Here is a 23,807-nt window from a genome sequence, read left to right as displayed (position 1 = left end):
CTTCACAGCTCTTCTTCTTGGTCTTAGAACTTGCCTCTGCTCCAAGGAGCCTTCTCTACTCCCAGCTGTTGTTCTCGGTGTGCCAGAGACTGGCTGGCTGGATCCAGCAGACCTGTTGCAGTGCTGGTGAGGTACCTTTGTGCTCTGGTTTCTCACAGGGTTTGCATAACACTGAGCTAACCTCCATGGATCCCACTGGAGCTGGACTTCTACCGTGGCATGGATGGGCACCATCTCTTCCTGGGTTGTTGAGGTTCACTCAGCAGTGGATGGGTTTTCATTTGCCTCACCTTCTTACACCAAAACTCAAGGCATTTTTCCCAGGGATTTGTTTTTCTTTAGTATTTCATAGTGACTGTCTGCCTGCAGTGAACTGTAGACATAGCTGATCTACCTTTCAACTAGCTAGCTAAGCTTCTTGCAGCAGCTAACCTACAGCTGTTCATTGCTCAGTACTGCAGAACCTGTGGAGAGTAAGACATGTTAGACTTTGTCAAGCTCTCTCCTAGTATGGTTAGGCTGCTGCTTGCTTTGCCTGGAGTAAAGCTGCCTCGGGTATTTGTACTTGGAAGAGCAGTAGGTGTGTGTCCCTGAACATAGTTATTACAGCCTATGAAATGGCCCATTTTTTTACTGGCTGCTGGTGTATTTCCATAAGGAGCATGTTACACTGGGCTTGTGTTTAATAAAATCCTTCACTGCTTCCCGCTGATTGTATCTTTCTTGGACAAGAATGGCTTGCAGGGCAAAATGAATGAGTGGCTTTATGCATAATACAAGAGTATCAAATTAATCAAAATGTAAGGTGCTTTCTGCTTTTAATACTGACTAAATATTTTCCTTGCAGAAGTTGGTTGAGTTGGCTGCAAAATAGGTTGTTAAAGTGTCTTTTTTTAACTCCTCATTTGAAAACCCATTTGCCTTATTGTTTACAGAAAAAAACCCACTCCCCACCACCCTGGTCCCAGCACATGCAAACCCTGAGGAGGAGGAGTGGGAGGAGTGCAGTAGTAGGGTGTATGTTTATGAGGTTTAACTGACTCTGGGAAGCTATGACAAGTACTGAAGGGTAATGAAAATGAGGAACTGATGACTTAAGTTTTTGGGGCTTCTAGCCTGCACCTTCTTAAGTGAAGGACATTTGGCCCATTGAACCAGACTCTTCCAGTTTTCATTGCAGTCAAAAGCCACTGCTGATGTCCTGAAGAGCTGGTGGTGGAAAATGGGAGCCCTTTCATACTTGAGGGCTTTTTAAAAGAAGAAATACAAATGACTCAAAGCTTTCTGCTGTCCATCAAGCCACTGGTGGGGTGGTGTAGCACAGTTAGTGGTACAACCACTGTACAACAACCGATACCTTCGTTTTGGTTAAGTAAAACACTTGGAGAAAAAATGCAAGTAGCCCATGGATTAGGAGCTCCATTTCTACCTTCCCCCCCCCCCCCCCATATACTTTTAATCTTTGTGCAACTCTCCTTTGAATAACAAAAAACCTTGGCATATTGCAGCATGCATCCCTTAAGTTGCTTTCCACATTCCTAGTACTGCTGTTGTCTGCTCTGTGAAACAAGGAGCTTTGAGATGAGCCCGTCTCCTCTTCTCAGTATCCCCAGTCATTCAGGTGCTTCACAGGGATTTATTGTTGACTTTTGGACAGTTTACAGTATTGCCAGGATTCTTTTCTGATGTGTTCCTATACCTTTGGTAGAAGTAATGACAGTAGTGATGCACTATTCAGCATTAACATATTTAGACAAGGGTTAATGTCACTGATGAAATTCTGTAATAATGCAATGAATTCACAGTAATTTAACACAGAATAAGGAACTTAGAATATTGATCTTTCTGTATTACTACATTTGCTCTCAAAGGTAGATGAAGCATTAACACCCGGGACTGCTGCGTTGATCATAACGTTGTCGCTGAAAGACCACTGTAAAAGCCTAGTGGCTGGGAGTTTACTTCAGCCTTCCTTCAAATAAGGTGATTGACTTGCTCAGCAGTGCTGAGGCTGGAAGAACGTTTCAACAAAAGGCATGTACCAAATTCTGCCTTGACCATACAGTAGGAGTTTGCCACTGATGGTGACATGAATTTTCCAGTTGGTGAGCATTTATCAGGTGGGCTTCCTGGGGCGATGCTCCAGGCTGCTCTTAGCTGGTGTGTTCCATTGAAAACCAGCTTCATGCAGTGTGTGTAGGGATAGAGGTACTTCCAGATGTCTCTTTTAGAAATATTTGTGGTGGTTTGTGCGTGGAAATGTGACTCAGATATGTCAGGGGTTGCCAGTGATGATCAATTTTGGGGTACCTAGTTGGGCATCTGTTGGGGGGGAAGTGTTGAGAAGATAACTTTTGAAAGTAAGGCCTGTTTTTGTGGTGGGTTTTTTAATGAATAGTTATTTGCCATCTTTGGTGGTAAGCCTCATGACATATTTTCAGTTCTGCAATTGTTGTTATAGTTGTGATAGTCTCACTAGGTTCCCAGATTTCCCTGACTGTACTTCAGAAGTTGTATTTGTTGATTTCAACAACGAGTTTGCATCTGTTTTATTCTTTGATTGCTGGGTTTTTGTTAAAACACAAAAATCTTGTGACAGCCTTTCATTTAAATTTTAAATCTCTGTGGTTGTGGAAAATAAGAGTTCTAAAGCAATTTTTGTGAAAGAGGGAAATACTGAATTCGTGTAGTGAGTGGTCAGGAATGCAGAGAGCTCTGCAGCAAGAACTCCCACTCTCTTCTGCCACTTTCCTTCCTTGTGCTGTTTCCTTTTTATTCTTTTTAAACAAGTAAATCTGAAATGAATGTAGGGAGTGCTAGGAAGGTAGGAAATGGAAGTAGTAGACATTTAATACTGGCAGCAGTTTGTATTCTTTACACAAACCCTCGTGTTAAGATGCAAAGAAGTGAACCAGATGAGTGGAAGAAGTTAGTGTGATACAGGGTTTGAAAATGGTTCTGAATTCCACCCCACTTTTTCCTGTTCCTCTAGAGCCCTGAAACTACCTTACACTGTTTAAGGCCAGATGTTGATTTTTGACTCTAATGGTATGGAAAACATTTAAGAGTAGAAAAGGTCACGTGGCTTACATCTTTTATTTGGCCTTTTTCTTTCTTTTGCTTTTAAGCAGTTTAGCAGAAAGCAATTAAGAGAGCTCATTCTAGTGGCTAATCAAAATCACAAACCAAAACACAAAATAAAGGCAAAGTATAAATTAGTGCTACTGAAAAGATGCTCCCAAACCAGCTGTGCTTACATACATCAACTTTACGTTATTAACTGCACCATTTCTCCAACCAGTGTGTTGTCAGCACAGCGGAATGAAGCCTTCATCTTTACCCATTATTTCCTTTCACAAAAACTAAAATAACTTCATCATAAAATAAGATGGGAAATAAAGTCACTGTTGAAAATGTGCAGTTTCATTCAGATTTGTATTTGTTTAGTAAAACAAAACAAACCACCAAAACCAAGCCCCAAAATGGTGCAAGTGTGTTTGAAGAGTTTGTTTAAGAAGAACTGCAGGGCTTGGGGAGATAAAGATGACAAATGCGTGCAGGCGATGGCAGAGCTGTTAGCCCCCCTGTTGGGGCTGACAGATCAGCCCAGAAGTGGCATCAGGGCAGGGAGACATCAGCCTCAGTAATGGAGAGATGTCTGTGGGAAAGATTGCTCTATCACGGTGATGGGTTCCTCACATGTTATAAATCTGGGATTGTTCTTGCCTGCCGCAGAGATGAGCAGCCCTTTCTCCTTCCCAGAATGAAATGTTGGGGAGAGAAAAGAACAGAAATGAAAACCAAAAGTGAGGGAAGTTATCTTTTTAACATAAATCTCTTCTGGAAACAGTATCAGACCCATTAGTGATTTGAAAAACAGCATCGTGCCAGTCCCCTCCCTGTGCATGGAAGGGAACCAGCTGCTTTATGGTATCTCCTCTCTCCCTTCCGCTGTGCTTTTAATCTGGGTGCAGTAGGCGGTGGACTGCTCTAAATTTCTGTGTGAGAGGTGAGGTCCAAGGTGATGACAGCTCAGGGAGCTGCCACCTATGCAACAGTGAAGAGCTGGGAATAGGAGATCCTGTTTGTTGCTTTCAGACTGTGATAAGGGCCAAGCAAGGTGTGAATGTCCAGTCCTTCCTGCACCAAGAAGGGAAGCCTCTGACCAGCAGTTTCCAGAGTGCCCAGGAGCAGTGAAAAAGTGATCCTGTGGCATGCACTCACCAGGGATGTCCTTGTCTTGCTTGGCTGGCTGTGAGAAATTTCAGGCTGTAAGTGCTGCCTGTGAAAGCTGCTTTTTTTCTTCCCTGTTGCCATTTTTGCATCCTTTGTGTACTTTGTGTAGCTCAGTTTCATCTTGTATGAGGAAGGTCTCTAAGAGGGTTTGCTTTAAATCCTTCTGATTTGATTTTTGGTTTTTTTAACTGATTGTTCAAAATGTTTTGGGAATCCTGGCAATAATGCTTGTGGTTCTGTTTTGTTTAGATGGAGGCAACACTGGTGAACTGCTAGGTTTTTGTTGCAATAGTAAGAAAATAGTTTGAATCCTTCTTGTTCCTCAATACAGACAGATACACAAACATAAATTATCTTGGCACATTTCTCTGGGCTTTAATTAAGCTTAGGTAGCTTGTCAATATAGATTTCATGGTAGGAAACAGATACGTAGATGTAATCATTTATCTAATTTGCAAAGGAGGACTTGAAGCAAAATTTGTTATTAAATAGAATTCAAACCAGGCAGAAAAGTGGATGGTTAGTTATAATGTAATATGGTTTTACATGAGTAGATGCTGCTAGCCTGACTTGAAAGCTGTGTTTGCTAAGATTACTGATTTTGTAGGAAGGGTTGCCTCTGCTACCTGGACTTCTGTAGGGCATGTAGGAAATACCTGGTGTAAAAAAAGGGGGCAAATGGCTTAGGGATGTAATTAAAGCTGTTCCAGGTAGGGGCATTCTGGTGTCCTGAACAAAGGCATCAATACTTGTGCCTTTCAGGAAGCCTCACTTTTATCTGGATAATTCTTGGTACCTAGAATTACGCTTGGCTTTTTCTTCACTCACGTTGGAAGCTGGCAGCAAGTCACCAGTGTCTGATGGATGATCTGCTCCTCAGTGAAGGCAGTACAAAGCCTCTGTACCAGCTCAGAGCAGTCTGGTAAAGGGGTTGTTACTCAACCTTAACTGCTTTTAAGCGTCTTATTAAATGTTTCCCTGTTTTTTCTTTGCTACTTAAAAGTCTTCCTGCCTTCACTGACCTCTGTATACTATCTCTTCCTTTAGTCTTTTAACTGATTGCCCTGTCTCACCTAATGTTTCAGATTCTTGTGCCCCTTCTCATTTGTTCTTTCCCTGATATTTTCTTATTTGTATTTGTTGTTCAAGTGTTTAGTTTACATTGCTCTTTTTCACTCCTCAATGAGCTTTGTGGGTTTTTTTTTGGGTGAACATTCTTTTTCTTTAATCTGTTCAGAGAAGAACAAGAAGGTGAGCTTGGTGAGCATGAAAATATTAGCACTGTGTTTATCTTTTTCTACCTGCAAAAGAGTATGAAGTGTTCAAGTCATAATGAAATAAAGGACAAATTCACTCAAGTTGGGCAGCATGCAGGAGGGTGATGATGAGGTCTTGCCTTCACAAGCAAGCTGATGATTCTTGTGCTTGAGGTTGCACGGAGCACAAACGAACAGGCTTGATGTTAAAGAGATTCAAACACTTGCAATTCAGTGACAGCGGACTGGAAAAAGGTTCCTCAGAAGCACCCAGTGGATGAATGTGTGTGTAGGGAATGGAAGAACAAGAGTCAGAGAATGGCTGACTTCTCTAGGTCATCTGATCCAAACCTCTGCTCAAGCAGGGTCACCCGCTGCAGGGTGACTTGCGACCGATGAGTGAGTCTGGTGCCTGCAGTGTGCACGTGTGCTGTTCTTGCAGTTCTGAGTATTCTAGTTGCATACAGTGAAACCCTCTGTGGTGAAAGTGTGGATATCTGATTTTAAAAGACTGGGCAGTTGTGCTTGATTACACCTATTGATTTATCCTTTAGAGGCATTCCAATAATTTGTTCAAACTTTCAGTTTCTAAGCTGTCTTAGTCCACTCTTCTCTGGCCCGTGCTGCTTTTAGCCATGGGACACAGACCACAGATTTCTCTTTGATGTGTTAGTAGAACTGCTGAAACTGGGGAGAGCAGATGGGTAAGTGGATAAAAACCAGTGAATAGTAAACAGCAGTTTTCATGTTTTGTCTTTTTAGACAATTGTTTTATAAGCATTAATGTAACTTCTGAGATTTCCAAGCAGATGGTGGTTGTTCAGCTCCTCTCGAAATAAAGCAGAACTAGGCTGCTTTATTCACCTCTCGGTTTGCCAGCCCCTGTTGTTGTAGCTGCCTTCTGCACGGTTCCTATCTCACCAGCTTTGGGAGTTTTTCCTGCTCTTCGCCCCAAGTTTTGAGGTAAATAATGAAATGTTGTCCTACCATAAAAATTTCATAATCCTCAAGTGATTTAAAGTGCTTCATGATCTGAGATTGATGCCACAAGGAGTACTTTTCTGTAATACAGTTAAAGGCATCACGGTCTAGTTGCCAGAACTAGGAGTCAAGGAACTTGAGTCTCATTGCTGGTCCTATAAATGATTCGTGTGGTGACCTTGGACAAATCACCTAATCTCTTTGTGCCCCTGATTTGCTGGTTGTGAAATGGGTCTACTAATGCTCATGTAGCTTCATCAAGCACAGCGTGAGGAGTGCTGTGTACCAAATAGATTTGCCATGAGGGGACATCTTAAGCCTATAAATTGCATATCATGTAAAATTTATTTGCTTATCTGAGTTTATCTTTACTGGGAGCCTGGAACAGGAGTGCATAAACCTGTGTGAGCTTTCTCATCAGTTTGACTGTTCCAGGTTCTCACCCTTTTCCTGCAGTGGATTCGGACACTTGCATCCTCGTTGGTGTGCGTTTTCCGTTTTAATCCACTGGAATTTACTTGATGTATTTGTCCAGTGGATGGTGCCTGTTCAGAAAGCAGGGTTACCCAACAGGCCAGTTGCTGTGTTTTAAAGTACATACATTATAGAAGCAACTTCAGTTTGCAGCTCTTACATTCTGCAGGGGATCATTTTTTTCACAGTTATGAACCTGTCTTGTACTCACATCCTGCATGGGAATTGCATATGTAGACTACCTGTATTGACCTGTTGAAGGTAAAAAAGGCAAGGAATGCAGCTTAAAATAAGGCCAGGCAGATTCTGTAGGCAAATAGAACTTCCTTTGTTTTGTCTGATTCTTTTGGGATTTGCTCAGCTTCAACAGCTGAGGATTTTAAGAAGAAAGGGTTAATACTATGAATGTCATGCAATCATTAATGCTGGGAAAAAACTTTAAAATTGAGTCCAAATGTAACCCAACTACTATGACCACTCAACCATGTCCTGAATCACCACATCTACAGCTGCTCGAACACCTCCAGGGATGGTGACTCCACCAACTCCCTGGACAGCCTGTTCCTATGTCTCATCTCAGTAAAGAAGTTTCCCCTGATGTCCAATCTAACCCTCCCCTGGTGCATGACTTAAGCCCATTTCCTCTTGTCCTATTACTAGTTACTTAGGAGAAGAGAGCAACACCAGCCTCATGTCAACCTTCTTCCAGGGAATTGTAGAGATCAGTAAGATCTCCCCTCAGCCTTCTCTTGTCCAGAGTAAACAAACCCAGCTCCCTCAGTCGCTCCTCTTACTCCATGTGCTCCAAACCCCTCACCAGCCTCATTGCTCTTCTCTGGACACCCTCCAGGACCTCAGTGTCTGTCTGATACTATGGCTGCCAGAACTGAACTCAGTATTCAAGCTGTGGTCTCACCAGTGCCCGGTACTGAGGTGCAATCCCTTCCTTACTCCTGCCAGACACTGTTTTTGATCCAGGCCAGGACGTTGTTGGCTTTCTTGGCCACCTGGGCACACTGCTGGCTCATGTTCAGCCACTCTTCGCTAGCACCACCAGATCCTTTTCCAGTTTCACAATGAAGTAAGAGTTTGGCAGCTGCAGGTCCTCCTGATGGGCATTACTTACCTTGTGCCATGGAATTGCTGTATCTGTCCTAGCTGCCTGAAGTAAATCTCTCCCTTCTGTGTTGCACTGTGTTGGTACCTGAGTGACTAATCAGTTGAAGCTATAAACCTGTTGGTGCAGGCACTTTCATGCGGCATCTATTCTGATTTGTCTTTCAAACACATTCCAACTCTTAGAACAAAATTTAACTTGGAGATTGGCCTGCACTGGTGCTGGCAGCTAGGGAGCTTTCATAGTCCACCAACTGGAGGTGCATTCTGGTTATTAGAAAGCACTGGAAATGCATAGGACCAAAATTAGAGATAGTATTTTAAGGCTGATGTTCAGCTCTTTTTATATCAAAGTGCTTAATAATGGAATTTAATAGGAAATTATTTTTTCTGGTCTATGGAGGGGTTTTTGTCTAGACTGCAGAGAGATTTTATTACCATTTAACCTTCCTGCTTGAGTCTTTTCTTCTTCACGTGTTCTTTTAAAAGACATATTAAAAGGAGCAGATCAGAGTGAGAACGGACGTGACATTCAGGTTTAAAACCGGAGTGTTTAATGGAATAATGAATAAATGGAAACAGATTTGTCTGTCAAGAATTAAATAGGGGTATTCTTTGATTAATATAAAAATCTAATCTAAAATAGTTTTAGCCATTTCATACAGGTGACATCTGTGCTTAAATATAATTTCCTCTCCCTGTTCTGGCATGACTGTTAATTACTTACTCAATGTAGTTCAACATTTAGTTAATAAATATGTCAAGCTTTTACCATGGTGTTCTTTTTTGCAGAGTTGTGAATTTGCAATTAGTTTTAGATTTACTACATGGTGACAGACAGTGCTGTATAAATAGAGGTTAAACACACAATTTACATATTAATTTCATGATTCATTTATTCAATGATTTATGTGGATATAGATTGTATTTAATCTCCCTGCTGTAGTTGTTTCGGGCATGACGAACAGAATCGCTATACTGGTGGAGAAGTAATGATGTCTGTATTGAGCTGCAGAAAGCAAAAAGAAGAGGTTTTTGAACCCAAATGATTCATTAATCTCAGTGCTTTAGAGTAGTGAAAAGCAATAATGGGTTTCTAAAGCATATATCCAGATACATGTCCATGTGTACCTATCCGAGGAGTTCGCTGCTCCGGCGTGTCTCTATCATGATGCATATTGTCAGCAGCTAATTGTGTTAACCCTGGAAGCCAGGAGATTAGTCACCATCTTCTCATTCTAGGATTTGTCCTGCTTGTGTTCTGGGATTATTTTCAGTCTTGTGTATGTGCTTAAGATTAAGTGCATGCTTATTATTGGCTTCCTCAAGGCTGTGTATCTATGTCTTGTGTTCAAATCACTTGCAGGAACTCTCCATTTATTACAATGTAGCTCCAATATCTTTGATCATTTTAAAAGGGAGTTTAATTAGCATTGTTTTAGCTATAAAAACATTGACATAAAATAACATTTAAAGAAACATATCGTGATTGAGACAAACCAAATTAAGGAGCTTTTTGAAAAGGCAGGGCTTTTTACCTGGGAATGTTCTTGGTTCATCCTTGGCTTCCTTCTGGGCCCTGCTGTGCTGTGCCCTCCTCCTTGCCCCTTCCCATGTGTCACACATACACTTCACATACCTTTCAGTAGACTGCTTTTGGGAGAATGCTTTGATTTTTAAAGGACTGAAAAGAGCTACTGATTAGGTGAAAGGAAAAAAAGGCATGAGTGTTCCTTTCTGTGTTGTGGTAACTGAGGGATGGAGTAATCACCACTGTCAGTCCAAAGCACTTTAAGGTGAAGATGTGAAGGGGGGAGGAAATCCCATGTTGCTGCAGGGGTTAGCAGTGTTAGCTGAGTTTGCTCACTGAGCACTGCCATCTAGAGTAAACCCATGGGGCAGGATTCACGCAGGCACTGCGGGTGCCTTCTCCTTTGAACAGAAGTGAAAGGAGAAAAAAAGCCATTTGAAATGAATTTATTTTTTGAGTAAATGTTAAGGAAACTGCATGTGGTAAGTCACAAACTTGAGTGTCTTTCCTGAGTCCAGGTATTTCTCTCCCACATGAGTTCTGGGAGTTTTTCTGTGCGCTTTGGTGTGCAGCTGTGTGCAGGCGCTAACACTTGGGAAGCGTTTCCTTTGACTTACCTGGGCAGAGTTGCAAAGTGTGTACTGAAGCAGCCATTCCTGCCTTTTAAACAGAGACCCTGAAATACGTCAGTAGATGCAGAGAGCTGGAACCTCACTTCTAAGCCCCTTGAAAGTGTAATGTGCTGCGTAGCTGACTGCAGGGAGCAGGTGTCAAACAATATTTAAATGACATTCTCAACAAAATAAATATTGAGCTGCCCTGTCACTTTGGTGGGAGAATAATCTGCTCAAGAAAAAAATCCCATTCATTGTAAACTGCCTCTGACATTTGTTCTTCAGGAATTATTTGCAGTTTATCTTCTGAGCTGGAGCCTTTTATCAGCGCAGCAGTTGAACTGCGGTGCAAAAAAAATGGTAATTGAGTATTTTATCAAAGGCTTCCAACAAAACGGACTCTGCGAGTCGTAAATGAAGATTAAACCCATTGTTGGCAGGGGTGAACAAATTGGAATGATTTATTATCCAAAACATCAATATGTCACTGCTCAGAAAGAAAATAAAAAGAAACAAACAACTCCCCCCTCCCCCCAAACCTGCACGTAGTCTCAGCCCAGCGCTGGAAGGTAAACACGGTTTAATTATTTGTGCTGGAGAGGCTGGTGCAAAAAAAAAGGGAAAGCATCATCATAATGGCACAGCTGCTGTGGGACATTATGTGAGGAAAAGAGACAGTAATAAGAGAACTGTGTCAAAGGAAAGCAACTCTGAATGTGTACTTCAGCTCTCCTGATTACAGAAGGAAGATTAAATATTATAAATGAGGCAATTTGACCGAGTGGATTTACTACTTGTTCAACACCTAAAGAGCCAGTGTTTTTAAAAGGGACCTTATCTTATGGTAACAGCCTCAGAAATAAAATGAGAGGAAAATAAATTGCAGAGTTGTCAGGAATAAAATAGGTGGATCTGCTGTGAGCTCTGTATCGGTTTGAAATGACAAAACAGAGGCCATGAAAAGAGTCTCACAGAGATCACAAGGTTTAGAAATGTTACTTTCTACAGGAAGCTATAGAGGCTTGATCTAGGGACTTTTGACCCCAGTTCAGCAAAAATCAGTCCCTTTGATAAGGTCAGGAGACACCAGTAGGCTCTCAAGGTTGAGCAGTTGAGGCCATGTTACTGGTTTGCACACCCCCACTCCCCTTGGAAACTTCTGTGTGTAGACATCTTGCTCCTCCCTATATCCTGTGCAACAAGCACAAGGTTGGAAGCTGCTCAGGGATGCAGACCTGTGGTCCTTCCTAGCTGAGAGCTGGCAGATACAGGCACATCACCATGGGTCTGGAGGAGAAAAACCATGGCCAACTAGTCTTTAGTTCTCTAGGCTGAGCCCCAGCTCCCTCAGCCTGTTCTTGTAGTAGAGGTGTTCCAGCCCTTGGATCATCTTTGTGTCCCTCCTCTGGATTCACTCCAACAGCTCTGTGTCCTCCTTTTGCTGCGGACACCAGAACTGAAGGTGGTACTGGAGGTGGGGTCTCAGCAGAGCAGAGTCAAGGGGCAGAGTCCCCTCTCTTGCCCTGCTGGCCACACTCCTCTGGGTGCAGCTCAGCAAACAGCTGCCTTCTGGGCTGCATGAGGGCACTGCTGGCTCATAGGGAGCTTCTCAGTCAGCACCCTCTCTTTCTTCAGAGCTGCTCTCCACCTACTTTGCACCCAGCCTGGCTTTGTGCCTGGGGTTGGCCTAACCCAGATGCAGGACCTCGCACTTTGACTCGTTGAGCCTCATGCAGTTGTCACTGGCCCACTTCTCAAGCCTGAGTGTGGTTGAGAGTCATCCCTGCCCATGGCAAGCAGGTTGGAGGAAACAATCTCTGAGGTCCCTTCCAACCTAAGCCATTCCATGACTGATTATAGGAAAACTGGTCACAGGCTTTTATTCTTGAGTCACTGTGTGCAGAGCTAAGATACATCCATTTATAGCCTCATCCTTTCCATAACAGCAGCGAGCTGGTGCATCTATGGTGTGGTTGCTTCTGAGTATACCTCCCACATCCCAAGAAGAGTTCTAGATACCTTTCAGTACCTTGCAGTAAAAGTGATCCCTGGGAATTGCTGGCTTATTCCTCAGGATGCTGTATGTCATTTTTATTTGCTGTAATAAAGGTAGAGGGGCTGTGTACCATCTGTACAGTGATGGTTGGGAGTTTGTTCAAAACATTATGTTCTAGAGCTGTTTGCAGTTCAACAGAGATGATATTCCATCTTCCCCAGTTAAGAGAAAATTATCTCCAGTAACATAATATTAAAGTTGGAAAATAAAGCTCTCAGTAATTGGGCATGTGCCAAGTTTGGGAAATAGGAGCCTTTCATGCCCTGGTTCCATAACTCTCTGATGCTGTTTGTGTGAAGCTGCTTCTCTGCAGGTTGCTGAGTTACAGGGCATGCATTAGGAGTGCTGACAAATACCCAAGGGGTGCGTGTCGAGAAGGTGTCAGGGGCCAGACTCTTCTCAGTGGTCCCTGGTGAACAGGACAAGAGGTAATGGACACAAACTTGAGCGTGGAAAGTTCCATGTAAACATGAGAGGGAACTTCTTTGAGGGTGGTAGAGCCCTGGAGAAGGCTGCCTAGAGAGGCTGTGGAGTCACTCTGGAGACTTTGAAGGCCTCCCTCTCTACTTGTTCCTATGTGATCTGCTTTAGGTGATACTGCTCTGTCAGGGGGGTTGGACTCAGTCTTTCAGAGGTCCTTTCCAACCCTTACCATTCTGTGTTCAGGGAAGCCTTGTCTGCAGAATTGGTTCCAGTCTGTTCTGTGCAGCAGGGAAGAGAACGGCAGGAGGACCAGCCCTCTGGAACCAGCCCAAAGATGGATTATGGAGTGGCCATCTCCATCTAGAGTTGGCCCTAGACCTCATCAGAAATACTGAATACCTTCAGAACAGTAATTCTTCTGCTATATGCCATGAAAAGGTCGATGCTGACTCAATCTGCACTGCTACTTGCTGCATTGTTTGGTTAAAGAAATGTCTTTGAGTCCTGGCAAAGACTTGCTGACTAAGGAACATTTTGTGTCCGACCCTGTACGTTTCAGGTGTTGCAGCCATTTCTCCATAATAAATGGGTGATGCTGTGGAGTGAGAGCAGTTTGACAGGCCTGCACAGGGTGATTAATCTTCATTGTCACCTTTTCCTCTCTTCATAAATGTAGTGAAACACAGCTGATGTGTTTAATTGTTAGCCTTAACAGAGCAGCACTCTGCTCTGGGTTAGGAACTGGCTGGAGGGCTGAGCCCAGAGAGTGGTGGTGAATGGTGCCACATCCAGCTGGAGGCCAGTCACCAGTGGTGTGCCCCAGGGATCAGTGCTGGGCCCCATCCTGTTCAGTATCTTTATTGATCTGGACGAGGGGATTGAGTCTATCATCAGTAAATTTGCAGATGACACCAAGCTGGGGGCAGAAGTTGATCTGTTAGAGGGTAGGAGAGCTCTGCAGAGGGACCTTGATAGGCTAGACAGATGGGCAGAGTCCAAGGGCATGAGATTTAGTACATCCAAGTGCTGGATTCTACACATTGTCTACAACAACCCCATGCAGTGCTACAGGCTGGGGAGAGAGTGGCTGGAGAGCAGCCAGGCAGAAAGGAACCCTGGGGTAGTGGTTGATAGTAGGCTGAACATGAGCCAGCAGTATGCCCAGATGGCCAAGAAGGCCAATGTCATTCTGGCCTGCATCAGGAATAGTGTGGCCAGCAGGAGCAGGGAAGTCCTTCTGCCCTGTGCTTAGCACTGCTTAGGCCACACCTTGAGTCCTGTGTCCAGTTCTGGGCTTCTCAGTTTAGGAAAGATGCTGAGATGCTGGAAGGTGTCCAGAGAAGGGCAACAAAGCTGGGGAGGGGTCTGGAGCACAGCCCTGTGAGGAAAGGCTGAGGGAGCTGGGGCTGTTTAGCCTGGAGAAGAGGAGGCTCAGGGGAGACCTTCTTGCTGTCTACAACTACCTGAAGGGAGGTTGTAGCCAGGTGGGGGTTGGTCTCTTCTCCCAGGCAACCAGCACAAGAGGACACAGTCTCAAGCTGCACCAGAGGAGGTTTAGGCTGGATGTTAGGAAGACGTTCTTCATAGAGATTGGCCACTGGAATGTGCTGCCCAGGGAGGTGGTGGAGTCACCATCACTGGAAGTGTTTAAGAGACTGGATAAGGCACTTGGTGATGAGATGGTGTTGGGTGACAGGTTGGACTTGATGATCTCAAAGGTCTTTTCCAACCTTGTCTGGTCTATTCTATTCTATTCCTTGAGAAATTAAATGGGGGAAGTAGAACTTTGCATCCCACCTAGGCCAGCTTCCTGTACCACCAGCATAAAATACATAGGCAGAATAACATTATCAAATGAGAAGGGCTTGAGGCATTGTATGAGTGGTATCTAAATATGTTATGCTGGCTGAATATAAGGAAGCTTTTGATTATATTTAGCTCTTCTGAGTCAACATTTTGCATCAAGTTCTAATATAGCCTGTAATAAAAGAAATAAAATTAAAACAAATTGTTCATGTCCTTGTTTTCTCAATCAGCAGGGTTTTTTCTGGTCCCCTTATGTACCAGTGACCTTGAATTTTGAGTAACCAAGTAAATAGTACCCATTAAACTTTATTATCTTCCTCTGCTTCACAAGCTAAAATAAAGTACAGGACAAACCAGGCATTCTGCAGGCTGAGTAAGATTGTTACTCTCAATTTTTGAGAGCTTCTTTATTGTTTATTCCCTGATTTATGTATCAAATGTGTGATAATTAGAACACACGTTAGGGGGGATGGAAGACATTTACAACCTGCCTTAGCCAGCACTGGTCTGCTTTTGGGAGTGTGCTGAATGATTTTTAGGGTGTTAGTTTGAGGTTTGCCTCAGGTGGCATTAAAAAATAATCTTTGTGTCTTCAGAGAAGGCAAATATTCAAGAATTCTTTCCATAGTCTGAGTGATTTCCTTACCTGGAATGAACAGCTACGTTCCTGCTTAATTGTCTGATGCTTCTCATGCTCCAAGAGCTGTTGTTGGTTTCTCTTCTGAGGCTGTCTGCACCAGTCCTGGGTTAGGATTGGTTCTGTGCATGTAAACCTTGAAAAAGCCTGACAGACTCTGTCATGTTTGGTGGTCTTGTGCATCCAGCTCTGCTGATGCCCATGGCATACTGCTAAGTCAGTCTAATATTAGTTCTTTGTCAGAAGAAGGTGCCTTTAAAGTAGATCTCCCCAGGCTATCTGGGAGGCTGTTCTCCTGTGAAGTAGTGCCTGTGTCTTCTCTTTCACTGGGTTTCAGACTTGTGTGATCTCCTGGAGGCAGCATTGTCAGACTGCTAGGCAGAAGGTGTCCAAAACTCTTTAACTTCATTGTACCAAACAACGTTCAGACATGAGTGACCAGTTCCCTAAAGGGATTCGATACTGAGCTAGTTAATAAGAGCTGAGCAAATGTTTGTTTCCCCAGCTAGGCCTTGTTTTTCCAAAAGCAGCAGGTTTCCTTTCAAAAAAATAACTCTACTGCAGTCATAGTCTAGCAAACATCAAGGAAGGGAGTTAATACAGCAGCACAGGTGTGCAACTACATTTTATTATGCAGTATATGGATGGAATAAAACCCTGTGTGCCACCCTGAATTGCCTTGTAGAGGTGCAGTTCTTACTCTCTTCTTTCAGGGTAGCCTCTCACTGGCTACCCTAGGAAAGGAGATACTGCTTGAGGGATCAGATTTTTATAGAGACTTTTCTATTCCAATGGGAAATATATCTGAGATGTAGCAGCATCTAGGGTAACATCAGCAAAATAAAATGGTACTGACTCCCTGAGTCCAGATAAAAATGTACTGCACAGAAATTCTTTTGTGTAATTGCCACTAGCTGCTGTGGTGGTGTCCATGTCCATTGTTGTGCTTCCATCCTCCAGAATGTTGACAATCACCAATACTTAATGTCCATTAAGGATTCAGTAGATAGGAGGAAACCACAGTTGTTGTTCTGTGCTGTAAGTAATGTGGTGCTAGAGTTGAAGGACCTCTGAAATCCCAGGAGCTGCTGTAGGAGAGCCCTGTGCTGTGAGGCTGTATGTCTGTTTTCCTGATGGACACAGGTGTTTTGAGGACTGAAGGATTGGGTCTGTTCTGCCCCCAGCTAAAAGACTTTGGGAGAGACAGGGTGTATCTGCCAGAAGCAGGTGGGTGATAGAGCTCCTTGTCCCTTGTAGGTATTTAACCTCTTCCTAATAGATGGATACCACTTTTAATCACAGAACATGACAGTGGTGAAATCTGTGGTGAGGCAGAGAATCTTTTGTGAGATGTGGGTTTGTTTTACTGCTTAATGCATTGGGTAGTTGGCTCAGGTCATGCTGGCACTAGAGCATGAGTGGCTCTGTTAACAAGCATGCAAGAGAGATGGTTTTCTTCAAGTAGTTATTAGCTCTTACAAAATGAGAGGAAAAACCCAAAGGGAGGACAGGAGAATGACCCAGTGGCAAGATGCAAACGAGCAAATTTGCTTGATAATAGTGGTTTTGAGTCGTCTTGTGCACTGATGTCTGTCTGCTGCCACTGATGGCATTATGGTAATGCTCTGTGCTTTCCAGAAAAGATAATGCAGGAAAGGAAGCAATGAGAACAGTGAGTATAAATCTTAAGCTCCACTGGCTGTGAAGTTTTTAATGGTGATTTCTCTAATGAAAGCTTGTAACTAGCTCATGGGCAGTAGGTACCAAAGAGCCTTATGCAAACTGCAGTTTGAATTTGAAGGATTTCTGTGTTGATGTTAGGAAGAGAAGCCAGAGGTGGCCTCATGAGGAGGCAGACAGCCAACTTAAAGACCAGAGGTGTGATTTCCTTTTGGGGATTCAGTCTGTAATCTTGCACACCAAATAGGTTTGGCTTAAGAATAGCTGTGACACTAAATATGTTCCATGCCCAAAACTAGGTCCCTGTTTTCATGGTACCTTACTTCTGATGATCCTTGTCTTCGCTCCAGCCACCTCCTTTTTGTTTCCTATCGCCTCCAAGAATGTTTTACTTGGTAAAGACTTTGCAGCTGGCCTTGTTGTATGTTTGGCATTGGAAAAGGTGAGGACCCAGGGAGGCTGCCTTTCCTGCTTCCCGTTTCCTGCTTCCCTTGCTGCAGTCCCTGGATAGGCAGGTAGAGCCCTGCAGGTCCAGGAGAAATGCATGCTAGGTTGGTGCTGAGTGAGGACTGTTCTAAGGGTACAATGAAGAATATATTCATTTGATTAGTACCTCTAGTGCCATAATATTTTTGATTAATGGAATTGGTGCTGGCTGCTGCCTGAATCTCAAGTTTGAGTGAAAAATCTGTGTGGAATGTGAGGGTACCAGCACCTGTGCCATTACAGGAAACTGAATGTTTTCTTCCTTGCAATTTTTTGTCTGCAGTGATGTTAAAAATAACCCAGAAGGAATAGGGTAAAGATTTTGTGCTCTTAACAGTTGTCGAAAGCGAGTTCGAGATGTAGATTTCAATGTACAAGGCTGTCAGTCAGACATTGATTAATTACAAATAGGCAAAGATTCCACAATGAAACAAACAAGGTCTTTGACACAAATTGTATCCTATCATTAGAATATTTAGGAATGGGTAATTATGGTATTTAGCAATGTTAGTCAAGTTATAATTAATAGGAATCTCAATAACATTACTTCTTCTTTAGTGACTTCTCATTTTGAAGTGCTTTCCTTTATCTTTATGTGCATTTTGGATGTAGATATCCTTTTTAGGTATTTTTATGCTCTTCCTTCAGGGATCATTATTCTAGTGCATCGTGTGCAGAAGATTCAAGGTCAGCATTACTTGAACAGTTGTAATAGTCCCAACAGAAAGATAAATATATATTGACTAAGGCTGGAGCTTCAATTCTTTCAGTTGCTGAAGGTCAACAGCCCCTCTGAGGTGCTCTCCAACCTTCAAATGTCTATAGGTTAAATCACTGATGAATTACTGCACTTTCCTAAATGAAGGAAACACATTCTAGACAGAAGCAGCTTGTAGTATTGTGCCTGTTGACTGAGACAGCATCGAGGAACCGCTGTTCTCAGGCTGCACGGGAGCAGGTACAAACCTAGCTGTCTGAATGTGGTGCATTGGAGCTGCAATGAGAGGTGAGGAGCAAAGCTTGTGGTCTTTATTGTCTGAAGATCCTCTTCCTCGTGTGCTGGCTTCACCGAAATGTGTTGATGATAAAATCATTTTCAATGACTTGGAGCTAACTGGTAAGCAACCACTGAAGGCATTGGGAACTCTTTGATGAAGAGTGCCTGTGAGACTGCAGCGGCAGTCCTTGCTCTCACTATTGGAAGGCACATCTCAGTACGCTGTCTTCCCAGTCACAGGAGAGTGTACAAACTTGCCACGCTGTAAGCAATGCCAAAGCTTCTTCATGAAAAACAGTCTGAAGGCTGGAAGCAATCCCCTTGCAGAGCACTTCACACCCGCATGGTAGGGCATAGTGAGGCCAGATGAGGTATTTGGCTTTGCAAATATTCCAGCAGTATTCCTGAGAATATGATCTGCAAAGGTCAGCTTCAGATCACTAGGGGGGCAGAACACCCTGATGTTGTAGCTCTGTCTCTTACCTCCTGGCCTTTTGTATAAGCATGCAGTGCAACATTGGGATTTGGACTCTTCTGCAAGTTTAGGGGACTTGAAATTATATTTTGATGTACTTGGGTCTTAAAATGTCACTTCAAAATCAAATGCTCTTTAAAGCATCAGTTTTGAATGTAATTTAAGGCACCTTATCCTGGATGCTTCCAGTGTTTTTAATTTCAGTTTGATATTTAGAATATGTATAGAGGGAAGCATCCTTACATCAAATTGAAGACACTACCTTTCAGAAGATCTATTGTAACATGACTTCTGAAGTCTGAGTTGTTCCACACAGCTTATCTGCTACAGTTTTAACTTAGCCTGTATGAGGACATCCAGATTGACCTGTAGCTGGTGTGGAAGAAATGCCCTTTTTTGGGTTTACTATAGAGGTTTTGTAATACGTGAGTCTTGTGTCCAAAATGTTAGAACTTAGGGCACCTGTTAAGCAGCAAAATGTGGCTGATACTTGGTAATACCACAGCTTGTTTGGTGGCTGACTTTCATAGGAACTGGTAATTTAGTTGCTAAAGAATTGGAAGACTTCTGTGTTTGACACAACAGTGGACTCCTGAAAAAGTTTTGGTGATTCAGCTGACAACAGCCTGCAGCACCCTGGAACTGAGTTGTTGGCTGTTGTTTCTGGATATGCTGTGTGACTTGTGTGGCACTCTGTGGGCTACTGGAACCCTGGAGGCTTTATTTTGCCTATTTGTGAGGAAGTGCAAAACCTCCTTTAACTGATGGTACATTTTAGCATAAGCAATTTGAAATAAGGTTTGTGGCTTCCTAGTTTGAATTCCTGTCATATTCAAAGCGTAAGACATCTCAGCTCTATCTCAGCCAGTGTACTGAGCAGGTACATTGCATTTTCTTTACTGGCCAGGTGAAAATAACCTTTTAATGTCCTTATTGCTCCAACCTGTTTTTCTGTCTTATGCCATTTCGTGCTGATGAGTTTGGGAACTTCCTCTTCTCCTTGCCAGCATAGCCATCTCTTTCTTTTGTCAAAGCTTTTTACTTTCTACGTGGAGTTTTCGGCTAACGTGTGGGTGTGTCATCAACAGCAAAACCACCTCCTTGGGCAGCCCATCCCACTACTTGACCACTCTTTCTGTGGACCTTTTTTTTCTAATGTCTAGTCTGAAATTAATTTCAGCCCAAAAGTACAGGTCAGTGTAGCCATTATCATTGCCTGGAGCTGCTCAGAGGAATTTCCTATGTAGTACAAAACTTCAGGAGCTTATTCCTCAGAAATGATGGTAATGTGTCAGGCAACATTTTTCTTGTTACCTTTTTTTACAACTTTTTCACTGTACCCTTTATGAAATGCTCTCATTATCTGAATACAGCTCTAAGGGTTTGGTCCAACAGTGTAAGGGAAGATGTGGTGCTAAAAGGAGAAGGTTTGAGAGAATGGGAGGTTAAAGAGTTGGGTATCAGCTACCGAATTAACACCGTTTTAGAAATGCATTTATTTCATTAAACAAAATAAACCAAAGAAAAGTCTTTCATTCTTCAAATGAAAGTTGGTTCCCATAGATAAATGTGACTGTTAGTGGAGAACTTGTACAGAGCACTGGAAATCTATGAAAAACCTCTGAGCATCAGTACCATAAGTCCTTGATGCAGCTTGGATTGCAATGGCACAGCCGTGGGGGGAAATGAGGAAATGTTGAAACTGGAGAGTGCAGATAAGTGCAACCTTCTCTTTGTGCTTGTGGCTGTATGTGATTGTCTTCTGACTCACTGGATTCTTCCTGAAAGACTAAACCACAGGCTTTACAGTTGTAATGACAATCATGTATGACTTAAACACTGCCTAGTCCTGTTGAATAATTTGGTAGTAATTATAGCACAAATGGAAGTGAAATTTTGTGGGCTACAAGCTGTATTTAAGACATACTTCAGGTGTTCTGAATCTGTGTGACCTTTAGCTGAGCATGAAAAGCCCTTGTTTTATTTTATTATCATTAGGTACCATTTTCTGCCTTGTCTCAGTCACCTTTTTGGCGTTGGTGTGCCTGTAGCCTCAGTTTCACTGTTGCTCTGCAGTGTCAAATGATCATCTTAATGGTGCTGTATGATCAGATAGATGCTAATGTTGCCTGTTCCTTTAAACGGTTTCTGCTGAGTGGAGTGAATCTTCTGCTGGATGGTTCAAGCCATCAGAAATGGACCCTTTTGAGCATCCTTACAAGGGGATCTCATTGTCATCGATTCTAGGCATTTTTATTGTCTTACAAATAAAAACTGAACATGAAAGGGGGAAAAATGTAAACCAGAGACAATTTCTTTCTTTAAAGACCTAAATGCTAATAAAGAGCCACATAAACTGCTTTAATCAATCCAAGTTGTCAGTGAAGTGCAGAAACTTGGGCAGAGGATAATGCAATTGGGCAGAATTCTCGCCGAGTACCAAATATAGATTAATATATAGTTCAAAACACTTTAATTTTTAAACTCTTGTCTGTCGTCTTCACTGCTGAAAAATTATTCTTGAAAAATAAAGAAACTGCCCTGTGGTCAAAGATAGTCTTAACTACCTGTCAATCAAAAGGAGAAGTTTGTTGAGACATTTAATTACAAGATAATGTAGTCATCAAAATCTCGTTGTGGTAACTGACAGCTCATTTTGGACTGAAAGCGTACAGCTACCTCCCCTGAGGTCAGAGATGTTCCGAGGTTAACGTAGTAATGACAAGTCCTTTATTATCACATTATGACATTGAAAAAAATTGCAATTATACTAATAAATTAATAACAGTAATAAAATGACAGTCATAATTGCATAATATACATGTTGTCAACGGCATTTTTGTTACATGGCTGGAATTCATATTTTATCTGCATATCTTAAACTATATTAAAGTTTCCCAATGCAGCGGCACAGGCATGCAGTGGCTTCTGAAATGGCTGAAAGCCTGAGCAGTTGGAGCAAATGCTGTAAAGGAGGCTGGAAGGCATGAGGTGGTTATTTGGGTGGTTTTTTTTCTTCATTTCTACTGATTTGGGAAAAAAATAAATTACACTCAACTGGTTAGGATTCATTTTTAGCTGTGTCCCTTAAGAAAATAAAATCATAGAATGTTTTAGGTTGGAAGGGACCTTAGAGATCATCTACTGCAACCTCCCCACCATGTGCAGGGACACCTTTCAACTAAACTCAGCTGCTCAAGGCCTCATCCAACCTTGCCTTGAGCACCTGCAGGGAGGAGGCATCCACAGCCTCCCTGGGCAGCCTGTTCCAGAGTATCACCACCCTCCTACTGAAGAACTTCTTCCTCAGCTCCAGTCTAACGCTGATCTGCCTCAGCTTCAAACCATTCCCCATTGTCCTGTCTCTGGACACCCTGATAAAAAGTCCCTCAAGTATTGGAAGGCAGCTCTAAGTTTCCCCTAGAGTCTTCTGCAGGCTGAACAACCTCAGCTCCCTCACCCTGTCCTCAGAGCAGAGGTGTAATGACTCTTCTCAGATACAATATTGGATTAAAAACCTGAATGAATTAGCCACAGACTCTGAAACTGCTGCTCTGCAGTTCATAAAAAGAAACTCAGGTCACAGAAAGACTCAGGTTTGAGGGAGCACTGTAGCTCAGTATAGAAGAGGAATGATTCCTAGTACCCTTGTGCTCTCTGTTAGCATCCTGAGGTTGGAGCAGCAGTTTTCTCATTTTACTTGCAGCGAGGCACTGTTACCTGACAGAAAGCCAGAATTTCTGCTTTTGCCTTTGATTTGAATTCCATTGGAGCCTCCTTGGAAGGAAGCAGCAGATGAGGCGCTCCTAGCAACCCACGATGTGGTGCTGAAATCTGATTCTGTTCTCCAGACCTTTTGTTCTACAGGACTCCCTGGAAAGACAACTGTAATTTGGGTCTGGGGTTTTTTAATGCAAACAGATTTCAAGCACAGAGAAGTTTTGCAATCAAACACATGCTACCTGTTTTCACCTACTGCCATCACGAACTTAAGATGGAAGCAGACACTGGATGTGGAAAATAGATTTGAATTATTAGCAATTCATAGCAATGCAAAAGAGTTAATTTCTGATAATGCTGTCTGTCTAAAAGCAGTTGGGAACAGGATCTTAATATCATTGTCACAAGTGTGTTGTGCAAGTGTTTCTTTTAAGCAGCATGTACTAACAAGCAGTGATCACGTAGCCTGCTCCATGCACGCAATTCCAGTTTCTTCCCAGTTTGTGCTTTGAGCAGACCATTTTGTCTGGTGGCCTCTGTCCTGTGCTGTTCCCTTTATGCCTTGTATGCTGTGTCACCTCTTGGGTGCACTTAAAGATCACCGTCTTTGTGCTGGGGGAAAAGTGGCTTGCCCCTTAATGCCAAGAGCTAGAGGTTTGCCAACACCAAGCAGAAAAGCACCACAGCAGCAGGCGAAGAACAGTGGATTTCCTGGGTTTGCAAACAGTTTGTAGGTAGTACAGAATGTTCTGTGCTTTTCCCCCATTAGTTTCCTTTCTGAAAACTCTTTTACAGTTCCTTTTCTTCTGAAAGGAGTGATAGATTATACTTGAGAAATGTATGAAGGACCCACAGAGGACAGAGTGACAGAACATTTTAATTCTAGGTGATCCTTGCTCTGGCCTTCCTAAAGAAAGTAGAGTCTGGCAACTCTGTTATAAGAATGGAATAGAATTAACCAGCTTGGAAAAGACCTTTGAGATCATCAAGTCCAACCTATTACCCAACACCATCTAATCAACTAAACCACAGCACCGAGTGCCTCTCCATTCTCCTCATAAACACCTCCAGTGATGGTGACTCCACCACCTCTGTGGGCAGCACATTCCAATGGCCAATCTCTCTTTCTGTGAAGAACTTCTTCCTAGCATACAACCTAAACCTCCCGTGGCACAGTGTGAGATAATAATACTTGCTTGGACATTACTTATTGACTGTTGCAGAGAAAGAATAAAGGTGGGGCTTGTTTATCTGAGCTCTGCCAAACAAGCCTTATAATGAAAACACAAAAGAATTGCACCAAACTTTAAGCTCCTAAT

General features: G+C 42.8%; 1 protein-coding gene across 2 annotated transcripts in view; it reads left to right on the top strand.

Annotated features, from left to right (window-relative positions):
* The window catches only part of DACH2 (dachshund family transcription factor 2), a 266,714-nt gene that overhangs the window by 36,103 nt on the left and 206,804 nt on the right, over window positions 1–23,807 (top strand). The window lies entirely within an intron of this gene.

The sequence above is a fragment of the Dryobates pubescens genome, chromosome 18, assembly GCF_014839835.1.
Source record: "Dryobates pubescens isolate bDryPub1 chromosome 18, bDryPub1.pri, whole genome shotgun sequence".
NCBI classification, from domain to species: domain Eukaryota; kingdom Metazoa; phylum Chordata; class Aves; order Piciformes; family Picidae; genus Dryobates; species Dryobates pubescens.
Note: the sequence above shows the minus strand (reverse complement) of the source record. Positions and strands in the feature narration are given on the sequence as shown.